Source organism: Suncus etruscus, chromosome 14, assembly GCF_024139225.1.
Source record: "Suncus etruscus isolate mSunEtr1 chromosome 14, mSunEtr1.pri.cur, whole genome shotgun sequence".
NCBI lineage: Eukaryota > Metazoa > Chordata > Mammalia > Eulipotyphla > Soricidae > Suncus > Suncus etruscus.
Window position 1 is genome coordinate 41,764,937 of NC_064861.1, and position 19,838 is coordinate 41,784,774.

General features: G+C 39.4%; 1 pseudogene; it reads right to left on the reverse strand.

Moving 5' to 3' along the window:
* Positions 1-513: 513 nt before the first annotated feature.
* LOC126028399 (ATP-binding cassette sub-family C member 12-like) lies at positions 514-4,833 on the reverse strand (annotated as a pseudogene).
* Between the last annotated feature and the right edge of the window lie 15,005 nt (positions 4,834-19,838).

Consider the following 19,838-nt stretch of genomic DNA (forward strand, 5'->3'; position numbering starts at 1 on the left):
TTACTCAAAACAGATATTAATAAAAGTTAAATGGGAAGAAAACTGCTCTTTCTACTTCTGATCTAATGTAAGTGGAACCCTTTAGAAAGCCCCCATCCTTGGGCAATCTCTCATTCATTCTTTGACCTACAGGTGACTTAAAATTCAAAGCTACCATTCTCAGTCACTCAGGCACTATCAATGTGGACATGGGGACCTTTCAAGGGAGGACATTTGGAATTTGAGGTAGATGAAAGGCAGTTTTTTAACTTGCTAATTTTCTCTCTGTCTTTCTTCCACACAAACCAACAATGCTGCAAAGCCAAGTCACCTTGCTAGAAGATACAGAGATAGATACGGGAGTTAAGAAATACAGAGATACACCAGCTCTGCTTGGGCTGCAAAGGCAGGGAGACAACAGTCCTTCCAGTAGGCACACTATTCATTGAATGATTTCTCTTCCTTTTTCTTCTCCTTCTCTTCTGCCTCCTCCTCCTCCTCTTCCTCCTCTAGAATTGGTTATAATTGATGTGGTTATAAGTAGACTTTGTCTTCTGCTGCTAGTAGCATAACAAATGCAGAACCTGACTTCTAAGCAAGGACTTCAGGTTTGCCAAAATTGACCACCTGGAAGAGAAGAAAAGCTAGAAATGTCAGAAAATATTCACATATCAAAGTCCACAGCATTAAGGCCTCAGAGAGGAGCTGCCTAACACTTGCTGCACCTTCCATTCTCAAGGCTAAGGTCACAGTTGAGGATTGTACTGTGGGCAATGGTCAACACTGAGAAAACTCTGAAGACATCTTTGATGGTGTTCTGACTAGGGCATCTGTCTTGGAGTCCATAGAGGCAGTGGCTTTGTCAAGGAGGATGATCTGTCAAGTAAGCAACATTGTAAGGAACATTGAGCTAAAACCATACCCAGAGGGAAGTTTGTAAGTTATGAGCCACAAAATTAAAGTCATGTCACAGCACATTCATCTCCCTCAGAAGAGTAATATTGTGTAATCTTTACTCCTCTTTTTGAGCAGTTCATTCTAACCCTACCAACTCCTAAAAACACCCTCAGGCTTATATACTGCACTAACATGAAGTAGCTCTTGTACTCATTTCTTGTTGCTTCAAAAGCAAATTAGTGCAAACCTAAGTGCCTTAACGCAACACAAATTATTATCTTACAGTTTTGAAAATATGATGTTCTAAAGTTTGGCTTATTGTCAGAGTTGTATTTGCTTGCAGGTTCTAGGAGAAACTTTTCTTGGCTCTTCCAGTCCCTAGAGAAGGTCACCTGAGTTCCTTGACTCATGGGCCCTTCCTGTAAGACTATAAACTCACTTTTCATTATCCCATTTCCCATTGTTTTAGCTTCTCTGTTACCTTCCTCTAAGACCTGTGATTCTACTGGTTCATTCACGGAATCCAGGATAATCTTCCCATATCAAGATCATCCACTTAATCACATCTCAAAGACCCTCTTTGCATCTAGGTAACATATTCACAGGTTCCAAGTATCAGGACAAGAATATCTGTGGATAGATTCTTATCCTGCTTACCACAGTGCTGGCTTGAAAGTTCAAGAACTTGAATTCAGCCCTTTTTCTGCAATGACCTAATTTTCCCAAGGTGTTAGTTTCGTATCTAAAAAAGGGAATTGATACTTTAGGAGCTCCAAATACATGGTTAACTACTTATCAGTACACAGCACCACACAGGCACACAATGCTTCTTTTTTTCTCACCACTAGCTTAGTCAGAGAACAAAAACAGTGTTACAGTTGGATCAGGGTTCAGAGGATTGGGGTATAACACAGAGCAATTCTCTCTTAAAGTACTAGGCAAGGATGGCAATGTCCCAAGACAAATGGTAAAAGGAGAAAAATTAATCTTCGTATCCTAGAATCCTGGTGCCCTTTCTCATGATGCATTATGTATCAGGCCTCAAAAGTGTTCAGAGACAAAGGGGTAAAAGTTGAGAAGCAAATTTCTCAAACTACTCAGGACAGAGACTATTCAAGCAACACCTCTCAGGAGGTGGCCCACAGAAGGCAGGTGCTATTGTTGCATATGGCTGTTATTTTTCAATTTTTACCCCTCACAATCATGGCTTAGGTAAAAGTGATCATTTCTTTTTAATGGCTCAATTTCTCTCTCTTCTCTGAAAGATAAATACAGGACTCTACCTCCTGGATTGAACAGCACTGCAGGAAATAGCCAAAATTTGGTCAATCCATTTTCTGTGCTATTTCCTTACTTTTGAATTTCAGGGAAGTACACAAGCCATACAAAGCAGCTGATGTTCCCCTACTGAGAAGTTTTCTCCATTTTTTTTGACTTCTGCTTGTAATTGTTCTGAGAATTGCATTATCTGTAAAATGCAGAAAATGCCACTTTTATGCTGATGATCTATTAAATTGCCCTACATCATTTGTATTGATTGCCCCCCTTCTCTTGTATTCATCAGCGGGTTTTATTTTACTGTGGAAAAGAAAAGACAAAATAACAATCATTTCAATATTGCAAACAGGCACCAGGGAAAGACCAGGGAGTACTCAGACATTGATCATTTAAAATCACAGTAGGGAATCATGGAGCCCTGTTGACATCTCACCAAAAGAGTACAAATGATGCACAGATGGCTCCAGAGAAACATAAACAAGTATAAATGGTGTCTGGGGTCCTATTTTCATAAGCAACATAGAAATGAAATGGGAGAGTTTTCTGGCCATCAAGGAAAAGCAAGACAGGGTCTATTTAGCCAGTAAGACAAGTCAAACTGGCTGTGGGACATATTCATTTTGGCACTGGTACTAAGTCCCAAGGAAAAAAAATTCACAGACTCCTCCATTTGCTCTGGAATCAGTTGGATTTGAAGTCTGCTACTCACTCAGCTAAACAAGTTGCTTTTTTGAGTTTAATTGCTGTATCTCTAAAAGTGCATGTGGGAAGGTTGTAGAAAAGACTACAGGAGATAAACATGTAGACCCTTAATCACTGCAGAGACCTAATAAAAATTTAGCTATTGATACTCTCAAAAATAAAGAGTAAATAAGGGTTGAATGCTACTGACATGTGTAGTAAATAAACCTTGACAAGGTGTTTAAGTTTGAACCCAGGGTAGATATCTTCCAGACAGCTCCAGAGACCTACTGTATCTTTTATGAATGACCTCTCTAGAACTTGCCCAAACATCTTTTATTTGTGACTCCAAAAGGGAGCTGGATCTCTGTGGATCTGAAGAGGGGGAGGCACTGCAGCATGGTGGAGAACCTATGATGAGCCAAAGACTACAAGATCAGCTCAGGACAATGTTACCAATTTCCACTGTTTCATGACAGAGCAGTGATTAGCACAGTGGGAAGAGCAATGGGAAATACTGTTCCAAGAGTCCTCTTAGCCAGGAGTCCAAAAAGGCACGTTTGAGTTTCTCATGGACCACTTGTAGCAGTAGAGTGCATTTGGCCTTGTACAGATTCTTGGCAGAGTGAGAGGGGAGCATTAAGTCTGCCACTGCATTAATTATTAGTATGCAAGAGGTATAGGTACAGTTCTTGGGGCCTCACAGAGGGTCTGTCTTTATGCCAGTCCTGGGTAAGAATACAGTGTTTAAGACATGGAATATATTATTCATACAACTTGTCTGGTGTTCGATGGAAAAAAAAATGTCTTTATTTGAATAGCTGTCATTATACTGGGCTAACTGGGAAAATGTGTTTTGCCTTGAACCTGGATATCAGATTTTTATCCCAACAGAAATTAAAATCTATCTGATCTTATATTTAGATTGATTCTGCTCCTTATATTGTGAAGGTAAATTGATGCATTTCCCAACACATGTAAAATAAGAATTTACCTTAGGTACAAACTGGATTGCTTTTGAGAGAGTGGCCATTGCCAAACTTGATGGGATACAAGGACACAGACTTAAACAGGATAATTTATCATCCTCTATGTCAGTATCTTTATATTAGTAATGAAGTTTATAAAATACAAACAATGCTACAAACCTGATTAATGGTGTCACTCAAGGCTTCACTTGGGTATAGGCAGCTCTAGTAAAGACTCAGGAACCTACTTCTCTCACAGCCTCAAGTTAGTCATATCATAGGCACATCACAAGACCCTAGTCAATCTAAATCTACTGTCTAAAAATTAGGAATAATCAAAGCAGCTACATGAAAACAGGATAGGATCCTGGGAGGGATCATGGTCAGTTTGGTTCTAAGATCTTCCAAACTAATATTGCAGATACCACATCATCAATGAATAAAGTACCACCAGCTGGCTTCACTAGATGAAACAAAGCCATTCCTAGTGATGACTCCCTGAGTATGATGAAGCAAGAAGAGTAAATTAAACATCAGTTTGTACTTCTCTCATATCCAGAAGTCTACTCAAGGGAATTTTTAGGCCAAGACTAATGACTACAAGAAGGGATGTCCTAGCACTGCTAGTGGCTGCCCTCACATAGTTAACCTGCACATCCAAGCAGGATCTCTGACTCATCCTCTGGGCCTCATTGTATCAAAATGATTCCAGTTAAATTAATTCATATATGAATGTAGGACTTTTTTTTAAGTCCACAATACCCATTCAACTCAAAGTCCCAATAAAAGCAAGAACATATGAGGTGGAAAGTAGGAAGACCAGCCATTCTGCTACACATAATCATTATTCTTGGGTATGGCTTAACTAGCACACCCAGAGAAAACACAAAGACAAACAAATGTAAGGATTCAAAAACACAGACTGTCCTCACCAGATCCTGTTCTTCTGATTATAGCAGCCATTTTTTCCACTTTGGATATGCAAGTTCATCCCAGGAAGAACAAAGGAAGTATGATCTCTCTATTTCATCCAATAGTCTTTGAATGTTATCTCCCATGGCTGGTCCAGTGTGTGTGACAGCCTCCCACTTTGAGGAGGTGAGTATATTCAATACAAGTCTGTAAGGCAAAAAACTATGGTGGGTTAAATAATAGGTTCATAGTCATTTGTTTATATTCATTTCATTCGTGCATTCATTCACATAGCTCTAGGTATAGGTAGTAATGATGGTGTGTAATGGTGTACTCAAGAAAAATCACATGATAGTGAGATACCCAGACAGTTATAAAGTGGAAATTAAAAATGAAGACAGGGACCAGGGAGATAGCATGGAGGTGAGGCGTTTGCCTTTCATGCAGAAAGACTTGGTTCGAATCCCGGCATCCCATATGGTCCCCCGTGCCTGCCAGGGGCGATTTCTGAGCATAGAGCCAGGAGTAACCCCTGAGCGCTGCCAGGTGTGACCCAAAAACCAAAAAAAAAAAAATGAAGACAACAACAACAAAAAAACAAAAACAAAAAAAACAGAGTATAAAACATAGATATGGGTAGAGAAAAGGGATAAGCAGGGGAGTGAAAGTAACTAAAGGTTGAGGGGAGATATTTATCAAGATTTAACATTTGAACTGAGATCTGGAATGCTGAGGTGCCAGCAACAAAAAAGAATTTGAGCACAGAACTTTCCTAGGATAGCAGACTAATAATGCAAAGTCCCTGAGGACACTACTACTGCATGTGGAAGTGTTCTTAATGAACAGAAGAATGGGCCACTTTTAGAAACTGTTCATAAAGGAACTCTCTTAGGGACAGCTTGTGGCCTGGTAGGTGTTCAAGCAGTATGCCTTGAAGCTGTTTGACAAATTTAGACCAAGACCTGACATTTGTACAACTAGGATACAATTCTAATAGCTACAGGAGTTTTTATGGGGCTAGAATTAAAGAGATGTCAAGAATTCAGGTTATCAAGAGTAATTTAGAGTTATATGTCAAATGCATGTAACTTTCCTAAGAGCTGAAGAAAAGTAAAGTCAAATGAAGAGGTAAAAAGACATGACTGCATTGCACAATAAGCCACCTCCTCTGAAATTAGAAGTGCCTATTACCAATAAGAAAGAGTACATTCTGTTGGGATGCCTGATTTACCTGAATCTCTAATACATAGGAAGCCACAATTAGCTGAGTAAATTACTGGATTTCAAAATTTAAACTTCTTAAAAAGTTAACAATGAAAACATTTAAGAGAAGCAAATCATAACATTAACAGTTTAAAAAAATCTATTTGTGGGACAGAAGAAATAATACTGTGAATAAGACCTTTATCTTGTATATGGGTGACTCAGATTCATTTCCCAGTATCCCAAAAGGTCCCCTGAGTTTCATCAGTATTGGTTCCTGAGCACAGAGCTAGGAGTAAGCCTTGAACACTACTAGATATGATCCAAAAACAAACCAAATATATATGTATATATTCCTATGTATATATGTATGTAGGAATATACATACATATATAAATATATACATACATATTTGGTTTGTTTTGGGGTCATATCTAGCAATGTTCAAGGCTTACTCCTAGCTCTGTTCTTTAAATATTCAAAATATTATAACTTTGGGCTTCTAATTCTAATTTAAAATGTATAATTGAATAAATAAATTAAACAGACTTTAGGTTAAAAGCTTACTGTTTATATTTGCATTCTTTTTTTGGGGGGGGGGGTTTGGGTTTTTGGGCCACACCTGGTGACACTCAGGGGTTATTCCTGGCTATGTGCTCAGAAATCTCACCTGGCTTGGGGACCATATGGGACACCAGGGGATCAAACCTGGTCCATCCTAGGCTAGGACACACAAGGCAGATGCTTACGCCCTCCGCTACCACTCCAGCCCCTATATTTGCAGTCTTATACAAATTTAAGTTTCACTGCATGTAAAAGTTCAATTTTTAGGATTTATATAAACTCTGGAAAGTGGGAAGTGTTCTTTTTATGACTGAAACCCAACTACAATCATGTTTGTAATCATGATGTTTAAATAAAGATATTATTAAAAAAAACTGGAAACTTTGTTAAATCAGATCATAAAACTACTTAAAAGGAAGAGTCTAAGTGCTTTTTTAATTTAATAAGTTGAGGTAAGCAAATATTAATTTTCAGAAGTAAAGTAAATCACTGAGTTATCTTTTCTACATACAGAAATTGCCTTGAAACAAATTTTTTTGGTAAAAACCACTCTCTCACCCAACATTAGAACTTTGTACTATAAGCATGCCTTTTGTTTTGATTGTTTGTTTTATGGGCCACACTCAGCGGTTACTCCTGGCTCTCTGCTCAGAAATCTCTCTTGGCAGGCAGAGGGGACCCTATGGGATGCTGGGGTTCAAACCACCGGTGGTCCTGGGTCAGCCGCTTGCAAGGCAAACGCCCTACCACCTCAGGCCCTATACGCATGCCTTTTAAGAAGCATTCCAAAGAGTGAATATCTCCCCTGACCTTTTCCACACTAAATTTTTTACCAAAATACAAATCCTGTTGAGTACCTCAAGGTGTGACCCCCCCAAAAAAAACAAAAACAAACAACAGCAATACCAAACAAACAAATAAAGAGTCAACATTTGGCCTGGAGAAATAGTATAGCAGGTTGGGCACTTGTCTTGTATGAGACTGACATAGGTTTGATGCCCTGAACAACGTCAAGAGTAATTCTTGAGTACAGAATCAGGCGGGTGACCAGAAAAATAAAAAGCCTAAACAAAATGAAACAAAACACATACATATACTCTCTGAGCAGTTTCAGAGCTGAGCTTGATCTGAGTCTCCATCCTAGTTCTCGCATACACACACCTGGAGCAGCCCACTTAGCTGTGGGAAGGATCAGGAAAACACAGTTAGAGCCTTGTGTGTGGTTCAGTTGCTGTTGGCCCAGTTCCCACTCCTGCCCAGCACAACATGGGAAGGTTTGCTTTCCAACCAAGTAAAGATACTCCTGTGTGGGGCTGTTTTGCCTTTAAATACTTCCTTTGTGTTTAGAAACAAATGGTAATTACAGTCTTTTCCTGGCACTCCAGATGGTGAGAATCATCCCACCACCTTACCACTGCATCATATGCCTCTCAGAACTACTGGTTGGAATTTCTCCTGCTTGCAGAAATACAGAGCATTGATTCCATGTGTTCATCGGCTGAGGTCCTGCGCCCCCACCCTCTTCCCTACTCTACCTTACCTTCAGCCAAGAAGCAGAAGAAATCCAATCAGAGGTGAAAGAGCAGAAAAACTGCAGCCCTTCTGCTCACTTCAATTACAATGCCACTAGCCCTGTCACCTTATGGTCAGCACTGCAGGGTAGAGTCCCCAGAAGCCAACCCTGAAGTTTTAATGCAAACAGTATTTGTACTAAAGAAGGTTGAGTGGTGGGTTTCCCAAAGGATTTCCTTATCCAAATCATGGAGACTTCTGAAAGTTCTCTTATTTGAAAAAAACAATAAATGAAGAAGAGTCTTACAGCTAATCTGAGTTACCTGGGTGGAAATCACTCAATCCAAAGAGGGGTTCTTTAGGAGAGATGGGAAGAAGACACAGAGAAGAAAAAGATGAAAAAGTAGGATACAGTTTGAGCCAATACTTTGCAGCCAAAACACTCCCAGGAGTGCCAACAGCTACCCACAGTAGGGAGAGAGCAGGAAACAGACTTCCCTAGGCTATCAGAGGGTGTCAACTCCTTTAGTCCTACACATCTCATCTCCAGAACAATGGGAAAACATAATTATCTGGTATTTAGCCACTAGTATGTGGTGATTTGTTAAATAACCGTAGGAACCTAGTCCAGGTCTTCCCAGAAAGGACAGGTTAGGCTGAAAGAAGAAAAAACTCAGAGAGAAGAGGGGCTCAAGAGGTTCAATTGAGTTCAAAGGAAAGGGGACCACTTTCCTAACAACTCCCTTCCTTCACTGTGGGGCCTCCTAGTTGTCAACCCCAGGCCAGTTGACATTGAAAAGTGCTGGACTCCTTCCACAGCAAGAAAGTCCCTGGTGTACCCAGGGAATTGGGCTGCTCATGGGACTCCCTGCAGAGGCCACAGAAAGGCCAAATGGGCCCCAAGAAAATCATCTTTCACTAGGTGATCAGTTGAATCTAGCCAAGCACTGAGTGAGTGGGTAAGGCCAGATTCTCAAGGGTGACTGTGATAGACAGGACCTACTATATTCTAGTGAGCTGGCAAGAGGTGATACAAAGCAATTTCAAGGACTAGTAAGACTGTCAAGTGGGTAATTTGAATGGCTGTCTGTAGGTAGAAGTTAAATAGGGCATTAAGGAAGACTGTGTGTGCTGAGGCATTCATTCTAAGAAGTTTGCCAGGCTGACTCAGGGTAAGAAAACTCAGGGGAGAAACAAGTGCCTTGGACCCGGAGTGGAGCAGAGCTGAGTGTCTGGAGCTAGTGAGTGAGGTGAAAAATGCTGCTGCACAAAAGCCCCTACAGGATGCCTCCCTGCACAATGCCAGTCTCGACTTACAAATTTTCTGAGAACCACTCTCACTGCGGTAGTTATACCTCCAATGGACACAAAGAAATGTCTGGAGCCAATGTTGGTTGTCATGATCTCAGAGAAGGAAAGAGCAATTGCCTTTCTTGAAGAAGAGGCTAAGTGTCCTGCAAAACTCCAGATAGCTTATCCTGGAGAGAGAGCTTATCCTGCCCAAGTGCTGAGTATGTTGCCTCAAGAAACACTTTCTTTGATTGGATGTACTCTACCCATGGCTGACAAAGCCCTACTTATACTTTTGCTGTTTGTTGTTATTGCTGTAGCTGCTATTGTAATGTCATTGCCAGGCCACACTCATCATACATAAGGCACTATACTAGCTTGGTGTCAGGAAGCCATACAGTGCCAGAAATCATACCCAGAGCTCCCACATGCAAAGCATACAAAGCCCTTTAAACTCCATCTTTGTCTTGTCCTTTAACTCTACATTTGCTACAGACCTGACTTTATACCTTTCTGCTTCAGGCACATAGTTTTCTGAATTCCTTAAACACACCAAGCTTCTGCTTGCCTACATCACCAGCCTCAAATCTGTCCCCAATCTCTCTCTTTTTTTTTTTTTTTTTTTTTTTTTGGTTTTTGGTTTTTGGGCCACACCCGGCGGTGCTCAGGGGTTACTCCTGGCTGTCTGCTCAGAAATAGCTCCTGGGAGGCACGGGGGACCATATGGGACACCGGGATTCGAACCAACCACCTTAGGTCCTGGATCGGCTGCTTGCAAGGCAAACACCGCTGTGCTATCTCTCCGGGTCCTGTCCCCAATCTCTTGAGTGTTCTTCCACTACATCTTTTTGGCTAAATCTTTACCATTCAGGTTTTAGTCCTGCCAGTCCCTCCTAGCTGGGGCCTATTCTAACTGTGGATTTAATGTCACTTTCCATGAATAGTCACATTTCCCTCAGTCATCATCTTTACAACATAGTTAATTCTAAAGTTGTAGTCCTCCCCTTAAATTAGTGCACACTTGCTTATTTCACCTCACTCTGTTTTATTTTTTGTCCACAGCTCCATGAGACTAATGCCTGGTCCAGATTGTTAGCTGCTGAACCCACAGGCACTGTCAGAGATGCATATATTTATAAAGTAGCTCCACTTAATTAAAAAGGTAATTTAGGGGCCGGGGAGATAGCATGGAGGTAAGGCGTTTGCCTTTCATGCAGGAGGTCATCAGTTCGAATCCTGGCGTCCCATATGGTCCCCCGTGCCTGCCAGGAGCAATTTCTGAGCATGGAGCCAGGAATAACCCCTGAGCACTGCCGGGTGTGACCCAAAAACCACAAAAAAAAAAAACAAAAACAAAAACGGTAATTTAGATTGAATGAGAAGAGAGTTTTGGGAGGTAGTTCATGGGACCATTACATCCTGAACTCTAGCATCACTGAGGAATGTTTTCTTGGGTGAGGGGGAGTCCTATAATTTTTTTCACCTCTGCTACCTTTCCCAGAGAAGATACCTACCTACAAGATACATTCCTGCGCTTTATGCACTAGATGTCCTAGTCCTCTTTATAGTAAAAACCTAGCTTGGTGAGATTAGCATAGATAGGCAAATATCTGTCAATTACTGGCCTTTTCTTCCTATGATTTAAGACAATATACATATATATATATATATATATATATATATATAGAGAGAGAGAGAGAGAGAGAGAGAGAGAGAGAGAATATGATGAATAATCAGGGTTCTTAGTCCAGGAGGCTGTGCCACCCCCACCCCTATGCTTGTCTTTCTAATGTCTGTCATGCCAAGGGACCATATGGAATCCTGGGGATCAAAATTGGGTTGGCTGCAAGGCAAGGCAAAAGCCCTACCTACTGTTCTATTGGTTCAATCCCTGTCTTGTTTCCTCAAGCTTCAGATTGGTTCACTTGAAACTGGTCTTTGCCAGGTCCTACTTGTGTCCAAATTCATAGGTGATCCTTGATACATCCATGATGAGTAAATGAGTGAATGGTAAATGGTCTCCCTCCATATGTGTGTAATTCCCACCTGGGTTACTAATAGCACTGAGAATTGCTGATTCTGTTGATCATCCATGATGTTATGCAATGATGCTTTGAGTTTACTTTCTGCTCTCTGATACTTTACACTAATTTCTCATGCATCTAGGAAGTCTCCTAAGTTTCCAAAGGAAACACTGTCATCCATATTCTATATTTGCCATAAAGGACTGGTGTTCAGTTAAATCACAAAGTCAACTGGAGAGGAGTATTTTCTTGGATCTCAGTGTGTGAAAATGCTTGCCCCAATTTCCAGGGATGCTTGAAAACATCCTGGTAACATCAGCTTATGAAAAGTTAATGATGCCCTCTCCTCTACCTAACTCCTGGATTTGTGGGGAAGGCATGACCTACAGTTAAAGAAATTCATTTTTTGTTAATAATTTAAAAAAATCTATTCAACAATATCTTCTTCATGTTTTTCTAGACAGAATCAAAGAGCACATTCATTAATAAGTTACCATTGGTAAAATTCATTTCCCCAACTTTTATGTTTTATTTAATTTGATTTATTTATTTTATTTATTTATTTTATTTATTTATTTATTTATTTTATTTATTTTATTTATTTATTTTATTTAATTTATTTAATTTGGCTCTTATCCTTAGCTCAGGAATCAGAATCATTCCTAATCTCTGAACTAAATCATTGGTAGCATTTCCCTCACTTTAGATTATTGAGAATACATTTTTTATTACTCCTATTTATCAACATACCATGAATTTATCAGTACTATGTTTATAAGAAAGAAAGAATAGACCTTAACTGAAAATTGGGTTGGTGGAGATATAGAAGGAGAATTTTCAGATTTCTGCAATATTCAAAGATGAGGAAAGTCTTTTTATAAAAATGAAGGCAGGGTCATCCAGAGCCTCAGCCTAGAAGAATACAGGGAGGATCCAGGTATTAGAAAAGCAGAATACTACACAAAGAAGATAGTTTATTGGTGATCTGTGTTAGGTAGCCATCCACTGCACAGAACAGAAGAGTAAAGAATATAGACATAGATTTATTAAAACTCAATGCTGAGGGGCCGGGCGGTGGCGCTAAAGGTAAGGTGCCTGCCTTGCCTGCGCTAGCCTTGAACGGACCGCGGTTCGATCCCCCGGTGTCCCATATGGTCCCCCAAGCCAGGAGCGACTTCTGAGCGCATAGCCAGGAGTAACCCCTGAGTGTTACCGGGTGTGGCCCAAAAACCAAAAAAAAAAAACTCAATGCTGAGGCCCCACACAAGTCAGAGACTTAGAAACCAAATAAGGAGAAACCAGTCAATTTATACAAAATTTTCATGTCTTTTCACCCCACATTATCATTACTCATAATTTACCTAATGCAAAACAAACATACAGAAGTAGAAACAGTAATAAGCACATTCTGGACGGATTGTGAGATACATTGTTTTCATCCTGCTTCACTGATCATGATGCCCTGCAGCCTCATTTTAAGGCTCTGGGCAGTCTGCCAGTCCAGCCCCCTCCTGCTATTCTGAAACTATGGCTTGTGTAGGGCCAGGTTACAATTCCCCCCACCTTCTAGTAACTATGAGGTCATCAGACTGAATCCTCAGGATCTTCTATTTATCCTAGGATCTCATACTGCTGTCTTATTACCATAATCTTTGGAGCATCTATTCTATTAGAAACAAAAACTTATTATTAAAATGCAGGGCCCAAACATAAGAAGCAAGCAGAGTCAAGAACAATAGAAGTTAGCAAGTAAACCATATATCACTGAGTACAGAATTTAGAGAACATCAGTCCATATTGCCTCATCAGTTGTATTGTCAGTCAGGTTGAGTATGGTATTTCCTTTTAAATTTTCAGCACTGGGTCCAATCTAAATTTCTGCAGGGCTGACCAGGATGAGTCCTTTCCTTCTGTGCCATCTGAGTCTGGCAGATCTAGGACAAGATGTTTCCAACCTTACTGGCACTGGGGATGGTTAGGATGATGGTATATGGACCAGTCCAAGAGGGTGTCATCTCCTGGTTGTTCTCTGTTCTTGTGCCTGTAACCCCTCTTAACCATTCTCCCTTGATGGCTTTCTTGCCTGTATGCTTCACATTTTCCCTAAAGATTTTGCCACCTTAGTAATCTTTAAAGGTAATATGGGTGAAGGTCTATCTTCTGTAACTTCTTCAGACTGACAAAAGGACTGTAGTCCAGACCAGCATAAGGGGTGAACTCTCATGCTACCTTATTTTTTAATCAGGTAGGTCCAGGCAATTAACTGGTTTGGGTTTGAAGTTATCAATATCTGATAAAGATCAGATCAATTAGACAAAGGAATACCAATTAAAAGAATGAGGCCCTGAAGCAGGAAATGGTCCTCTCTATTCTTGGGAGGACAGAGAAGTTTGACAACACTTGCTCTGGGGTGTGAAATTAAACAACACAGAATTAAACAACACAGAAATTAAACAACAGAAACCAAAGCAGCATAATACTATATCTGTTCCCTGAGCATTTAGGCATCTTTGTGAAGTCACACTGCCAGTCCTTCTCTAGATAAGCTTTCTAATGTTTGGACAGTCAGTACCAAGAGAGGTGGCTTAGGATTCTCACTGTGCTCAATGCACATAAAGCACAGCTGAATTACTTCTCTTACAGTTCCATTCAGCCCCTTCTCATGGAAGGTGGTTTTCCATAATGCTGTTGAAGCATTTCTACCTGTGTGGGGATCCTCATGTAATCCTTCAGTAACCATCCACTGTGTTGGCCCAGGAATAAGTAGTTTTACTTCTTCCCTAAAGTGTACTGGATTGTCAAGCAAGTATATAAGGTCACCCAATCTTCCAATGTCTCCACTGGCTTTTGTGTCACTATTCAAACTGCAATATCTGTGGCCTGATTTTCTGACTTTCATCGTCCCTCCATTTTGATGTCCTTTTATAGTGTGTATGACTACTATTTCCTTGGGAGCCTATGCTGCCTCCAATAATTTTGGGATTTCTTCCACATGTTTCTATTAGCTTATTTTTAGCTGATAAATTTGTTTCATGAACCATTCTGCTAAAATCAGTAAGCCTACTTTCATATGGATTACCCAAGGGAATACAATTTAAGTTAAGCCCACTAGAATTTAATGTAGTCTAATTTAATTTAATTTAATTTAATTCATTCACCTGTGTAGAACTAAAATCTTGATTTGTTTGTTGTTTTTAATGCAAGTTACATAAAAATAGTTTTTCTCTCCACTTTCACTTTAAATCTTGCCAGATGGCTTAATAAACTTAGCTCATTCATTTGCATAAACCTGGTGAGACAAGAGAACTCTTCGTTTGAGGTACCCCATTATTTTATTGAGAATTTCTGTGAATTGGTTAAATATAGATCAAGCAGCTTACACAATAAAAGCATTAATATATTTTATTTTTCATGTCGGGATTACTCAGGGTTGGCCATTGCAAAAATGCAAAGATTAAGTTAGCAGACTGAGCCTGAGGTAGTCATGGGCCTCTCATCTTCTTGTAGAAGGGTCTTGGTAGAACAGAAACCTTCCCATCCCTCTCCATGGTTAGAAGAGATTCTAGTCTCCAGGACTTTTTTCAATGCTGAGAGCAGGGCTTAGGTTGTGGCCAGTCATTGCAGACCTGGACATCATTAGTAGGTGTTTTCTGACTTCCTTAGGTCAGTCTTCTTCTAGTGTCTTACTGAGGTCACCAGAGTATATGTAACAGTACCCATTATTACTGAACCTGCTCTTTTCCCTTTTAACTCTTTCTCTGTAAAAGAGCTTTTGGGTCTCCCACCTGACTTTAATCTTTTATGTCTATATAAGGAGTAACCTCTACACAGAGAGAAAAAAACTTCCTATTGTATTATTGCAAACAAATAGTGTCATGAAGCATCAAAAACATACTGAAGGTGCCAAGAAGAGAGAAAAGGCAAATCTTTTCCAATTTACATAACACACACAACAATAATTACACATAATAAATTTCTTGGACCACACCCAGCGGTGCTCAGAGGTTTCTTCTGGCTCTGTGCTCAGAAATTGCTCGTGGCATAAGACAAAATCAGAAGACTTGTCACCCTTTGATCTGTGCAAAAGCCAAGATCGCTATCTACAGATGACTGGCTGTTACAACCAACCATGACTGAACAGTACATATCCTGGAACCAATAAAAAAGCCCTAGCCTAGGTTTTGGTCTAAGATCTGTACAACAAACTAGATCTCTAATTCCAGAGACCATCTCAACTGAACTGGTCTTCTGGAAACGTAATGAAAGACTATCTCAGGCTCCATCCTAGGATCAGCGCAATGACCAAGACCACCAACTACAGAAGACGGATTAAAATGACAATGAAGGAACAGAACTTCTAGAACCACAAAGACAGACTTCATCATAAGCTCCATTCTTTGACCTGTGCAGACACCAAGATCTCTAGATACAGAGGTCTGATTTTATCACTCACTACGAAACAGAAGTCTTCCATACACCACAAAAGCACCAAGGGGAGAGTAAAAGAAAAATGCAAGGAGTCTATAGTTAATCCCATGACAGTATACTTCAAGGATGAAGAAACCCTGTATCTCTTAGGCCAAGGGAATTCCCTCTCTAGTGTCCCCATAGTGTGCCTATGCAGGGAAAAAAAAAGCACAAAATAATTATTTTTATTTATCGCTTTATTTCTATTTCTTTGACTTCTTTGTTTTGGTGTAGATATTGGAGCCGATGTCTCCAATTTGATTTTTTCTTTTTCTTTTTCTTTCTTTTTGCACTCTCCATGGTTTTATTTCAGGGCCGAGACTATTATGTGGTGCTTGTCTTTATTGCTGTAGTTCTCACTGGATAATTTATTTGATATTTCTTTTTTTATTGTTGTGGTGTTTCAATTCCTTTTTTCCTTTCCTCTCTCAAACAGAGGTTGAGAGCCTCTAGAAGGACTCTGCCCATTTTTGACTTATTTGATTTTTACCCCATTTTATTGCTTTTCTCTTCTTCAAACAAAACCACATAACTTGATCTAGTTCCACCTCTCAAATAGAGGGGGAAGTAAGAGAGGGTACCAGGACCAAACAGATGTATGATCACAAAGTAGTAAGCTAGACACAGAGAGGACCACTTGTTCTAGCAGCCCTGGGAGTGAGGGTGGGGAATATGGGATGCAAGATGGGAACGGGGGAGGAGGAAGGACAAATTTGGTGATGGGAATTCCCCTGATTCAATGTTAATATGTACCTAAAATATTACTGTGAAAGAAATGTAAGCCAATATGGTCAGAATAGAAATTATATATGTATGTGTGTGTGTATATATATATACATATATATATTTATATATATTTATATATATATATTTATATATATTTTATAATTTAAATATATATATATTTATATATATATAAATTGCTCGTGGGGCTTTGGGCAACATATGGGGTGCCAGAGGATCAAACCTGTATCTGTCCTGGGCATGCAAAGCAAATGCCCTACCACTGGACTACCACTCCAGTCCTGACACATACATTTTTTTATATTTGAAACTAATTTTATTGACATTACAGGCATGGCAGATATACAGCATGAATAACATAATTTAGATAACTAATCAACTTATAATGATAATAAATTTCAGAAAACATTACATACTGTGATATTTTCATTGGCACTTAAAAATGACCTTACATTGTAAATATTCATATTACTGTGATATACAAGAGAGTAAAGTGCTTTTTTAGAGACATGAAACAATTTGCCTAAATTATTTAGTCAGTGGTCACAGTCTACATATGTATCCATATTTTTAATATCACTAATTGTATTTTTAAAAAACCAAAAGGTAAAATGGGTCCAGAGACAGTGCAGGAATTAACAGACACTTGCTTTTACTCATGGACAATCTTGTTTCTATTCTCAATACCATATATCATCTGGAATGATACCTTAGCACAGATCACGAAAGAAGTCTTGAACACTAGTGGGTGTGGCCTCAGTAACTATTCCTCAGACAAAGGGGGGGGAATTAAATAAATTGTGTTTATATGGTTATGGAGAACATGGTCTTTAAAGAAGTACATTTGTGTTTAAATTCTGTCCTACACAAGCAGTGTGGTAGCTACTTGGACTGTCTAAAATACCTGCCCGAAAAGTACCTATTTCCTTATTCCAATGTGAATGTAAAAATATCTACAGTGAAGTTCAATCTTATTATATTCAGTTGAATCATTTGCTATAACTGTGTTATACATGAACTATGATTGCTCAAATTTATCCAAACATTTTTAATAATATCTTTATTTAAACACCATGATAACAAACATGATTGTAGTTGCGTTTCAGTCATTAAAAAAACACCCCCATCACCAGTGCTACATTCCCATCACTAATGCCCCAGTCTTCTCCATCACCCACTCACCCCCGCCTGTATTTAAGACAGGCTTTCTACATCCCTCAGTCACGGACATTGTTATGATACTTCTCAGAATAGTTATTTCTCTAACTGCACTCAACACTCTTTGTAGTGAGTTTCATATCTTGAGCCAGTTCTTGCAACCCTCATCTCTGGGAATTATTTCAATGTCTTTAATTTTTTTTTAAAAAACCCATAGATGATGGAAACTATTCTGTGTGTCTCTCTTTCCCTCTGGCTTATTTCACTCAGCATAATAGATTCCATGTACATCCATGTATAGGAAAATTTCATGACTTTATCTCTCCTGACAGCTGCATAATATTCCATTGTGAATCTGTACCATAGTTTTTTTTAGCCATGTATCTGTTGAAGGGCATCTTGGTTGTTTCCAGAGACTGTCTATTGTAAATAGCGCTGCAATGAATATAGGTGTGAGGAAGAGATTTTTGAATTGCATTTTTGTGTTCTTATATTGCAAGTGAGCCCCTGAAGAGGTTGACTGATGGAGGGATGGAGGATGAGGTCTTTCCCCTCCAGCTCGGAGCACGCATTTGCCACCCTGTCCTGCCGATGGTTTTGAGGTAAAATGGCACGTAAACAGCTCGCAGACAGTCAGGCTTGTGGAAATATTAGCTTTATTCGGTGGACAAGACTGAAGTCCAAAGTCTCAGCCTCAGTTCCAACCAAAAAGCCCTTCGCCTTCCACAGACCCTTGTTTTTAATCCCCCCCCTTTTTTGGTGCCCAGAAAGGCTAAACCTAGACCCTCAATAACTATAAGTGAAATACTTCATTGGAAATTTCCTCTGCTGACCATTAAATGGTTTCTGTGGTTAGTCATGTGGATTCTGCTACCTTTTTGCTTACGCATTGGTTCTCTAGTATACAAGTGGATTATTCCATTTTGTTTAAAACTAATTGGTTTTTATCTAAGGACAATTACTGCAGTTGGGTGGTTGTGGTCTATAATTCAAATGAAAATTGCATTGTCTCCAGCCATCATAGTTTGTGGAATTTCTGTGTTGGCTCACGTTGTTACTGTGAGCATAGTTATTGTCTGGTATTTAGGAAATAGAAAGTGTAGAAATGGTGAGGCTAAAACCAGTATGGATAATAAGGAAATTTTTCTGACGAAAATTCAGACCAAGGTGCGAGCTGATGAATCCAGTCTCACTGTCAACAATATAGAAATTTTAGCTGGAAGAAAAACAACTCGGAAAGTTAAGCCTGATTCTAGTGAATCGCATGACAGTAGTGACTCAGACAATGATCAATCTCCAGTGCTAACTCCAGAAGTGAGGCCTCGTTCTATTCACAAAATTGAATCGCACAACAGTGCAGATTCAGACGATGAACCACACGCATGGTCTCAGAGCTCTATTCAGAGTAATTTTGCTAATCCAGCCTCATCCCTTTTACACGGGGTAAATGTTTCTAACTATGTATCCTATCAGATGGAAGAATTAGATCAGTTATAAAAAGTATGTAAAGAGTACGGCCCAAAATCGTGTGGAGTTACTAAGACTTTGGAGTCATAACTCAATCTTGGACTTTGTATGATTTTAAAAGAATCACTGAAATATGCCTGTCATCTAAACAGTGAACTGAATGGAAAATGTACTATTCAGAAGGTGTAAAAGCCAAATTATATAGCCTGGATGGTACGAGAAAGCAAGTGGCAGGTGTTACTTTATTGTATGAATTATTGATGGCAGAAAATCAATTTGCAGACACAAGCAGCTTTACCTAAAGAAATCTTAAATTTAATTTGGGATATTGCATTGTCATCATGGGAAAAAATTGATTCTAACAGCATTGGTAGAGGAAACTTTTTAAAAATTACCCAAGGCCCTTATGAGTCATATGCAGAGTTTGTAGGTAAGATTAAAGATGCTCTGAAGTTACAAGTTGAAGATGAGGAGATGAGAAACTTCCTAGTAAAATCTTTGGCTTATCATAATGCAAATTCGGCTTATAGATTAGTATTGAATACATTAAATGAAAAGGCAGATGTGAATGATTTCCTTTATGCCTGTCGGAATGTCTATGGGGAACCCCAACCCCCACCCCACTTAGACTCAGTACAAACCTTCCCAGTTACCAAGGGAATCATGCCTTACTCCCCTTGGGTACAGGACACTT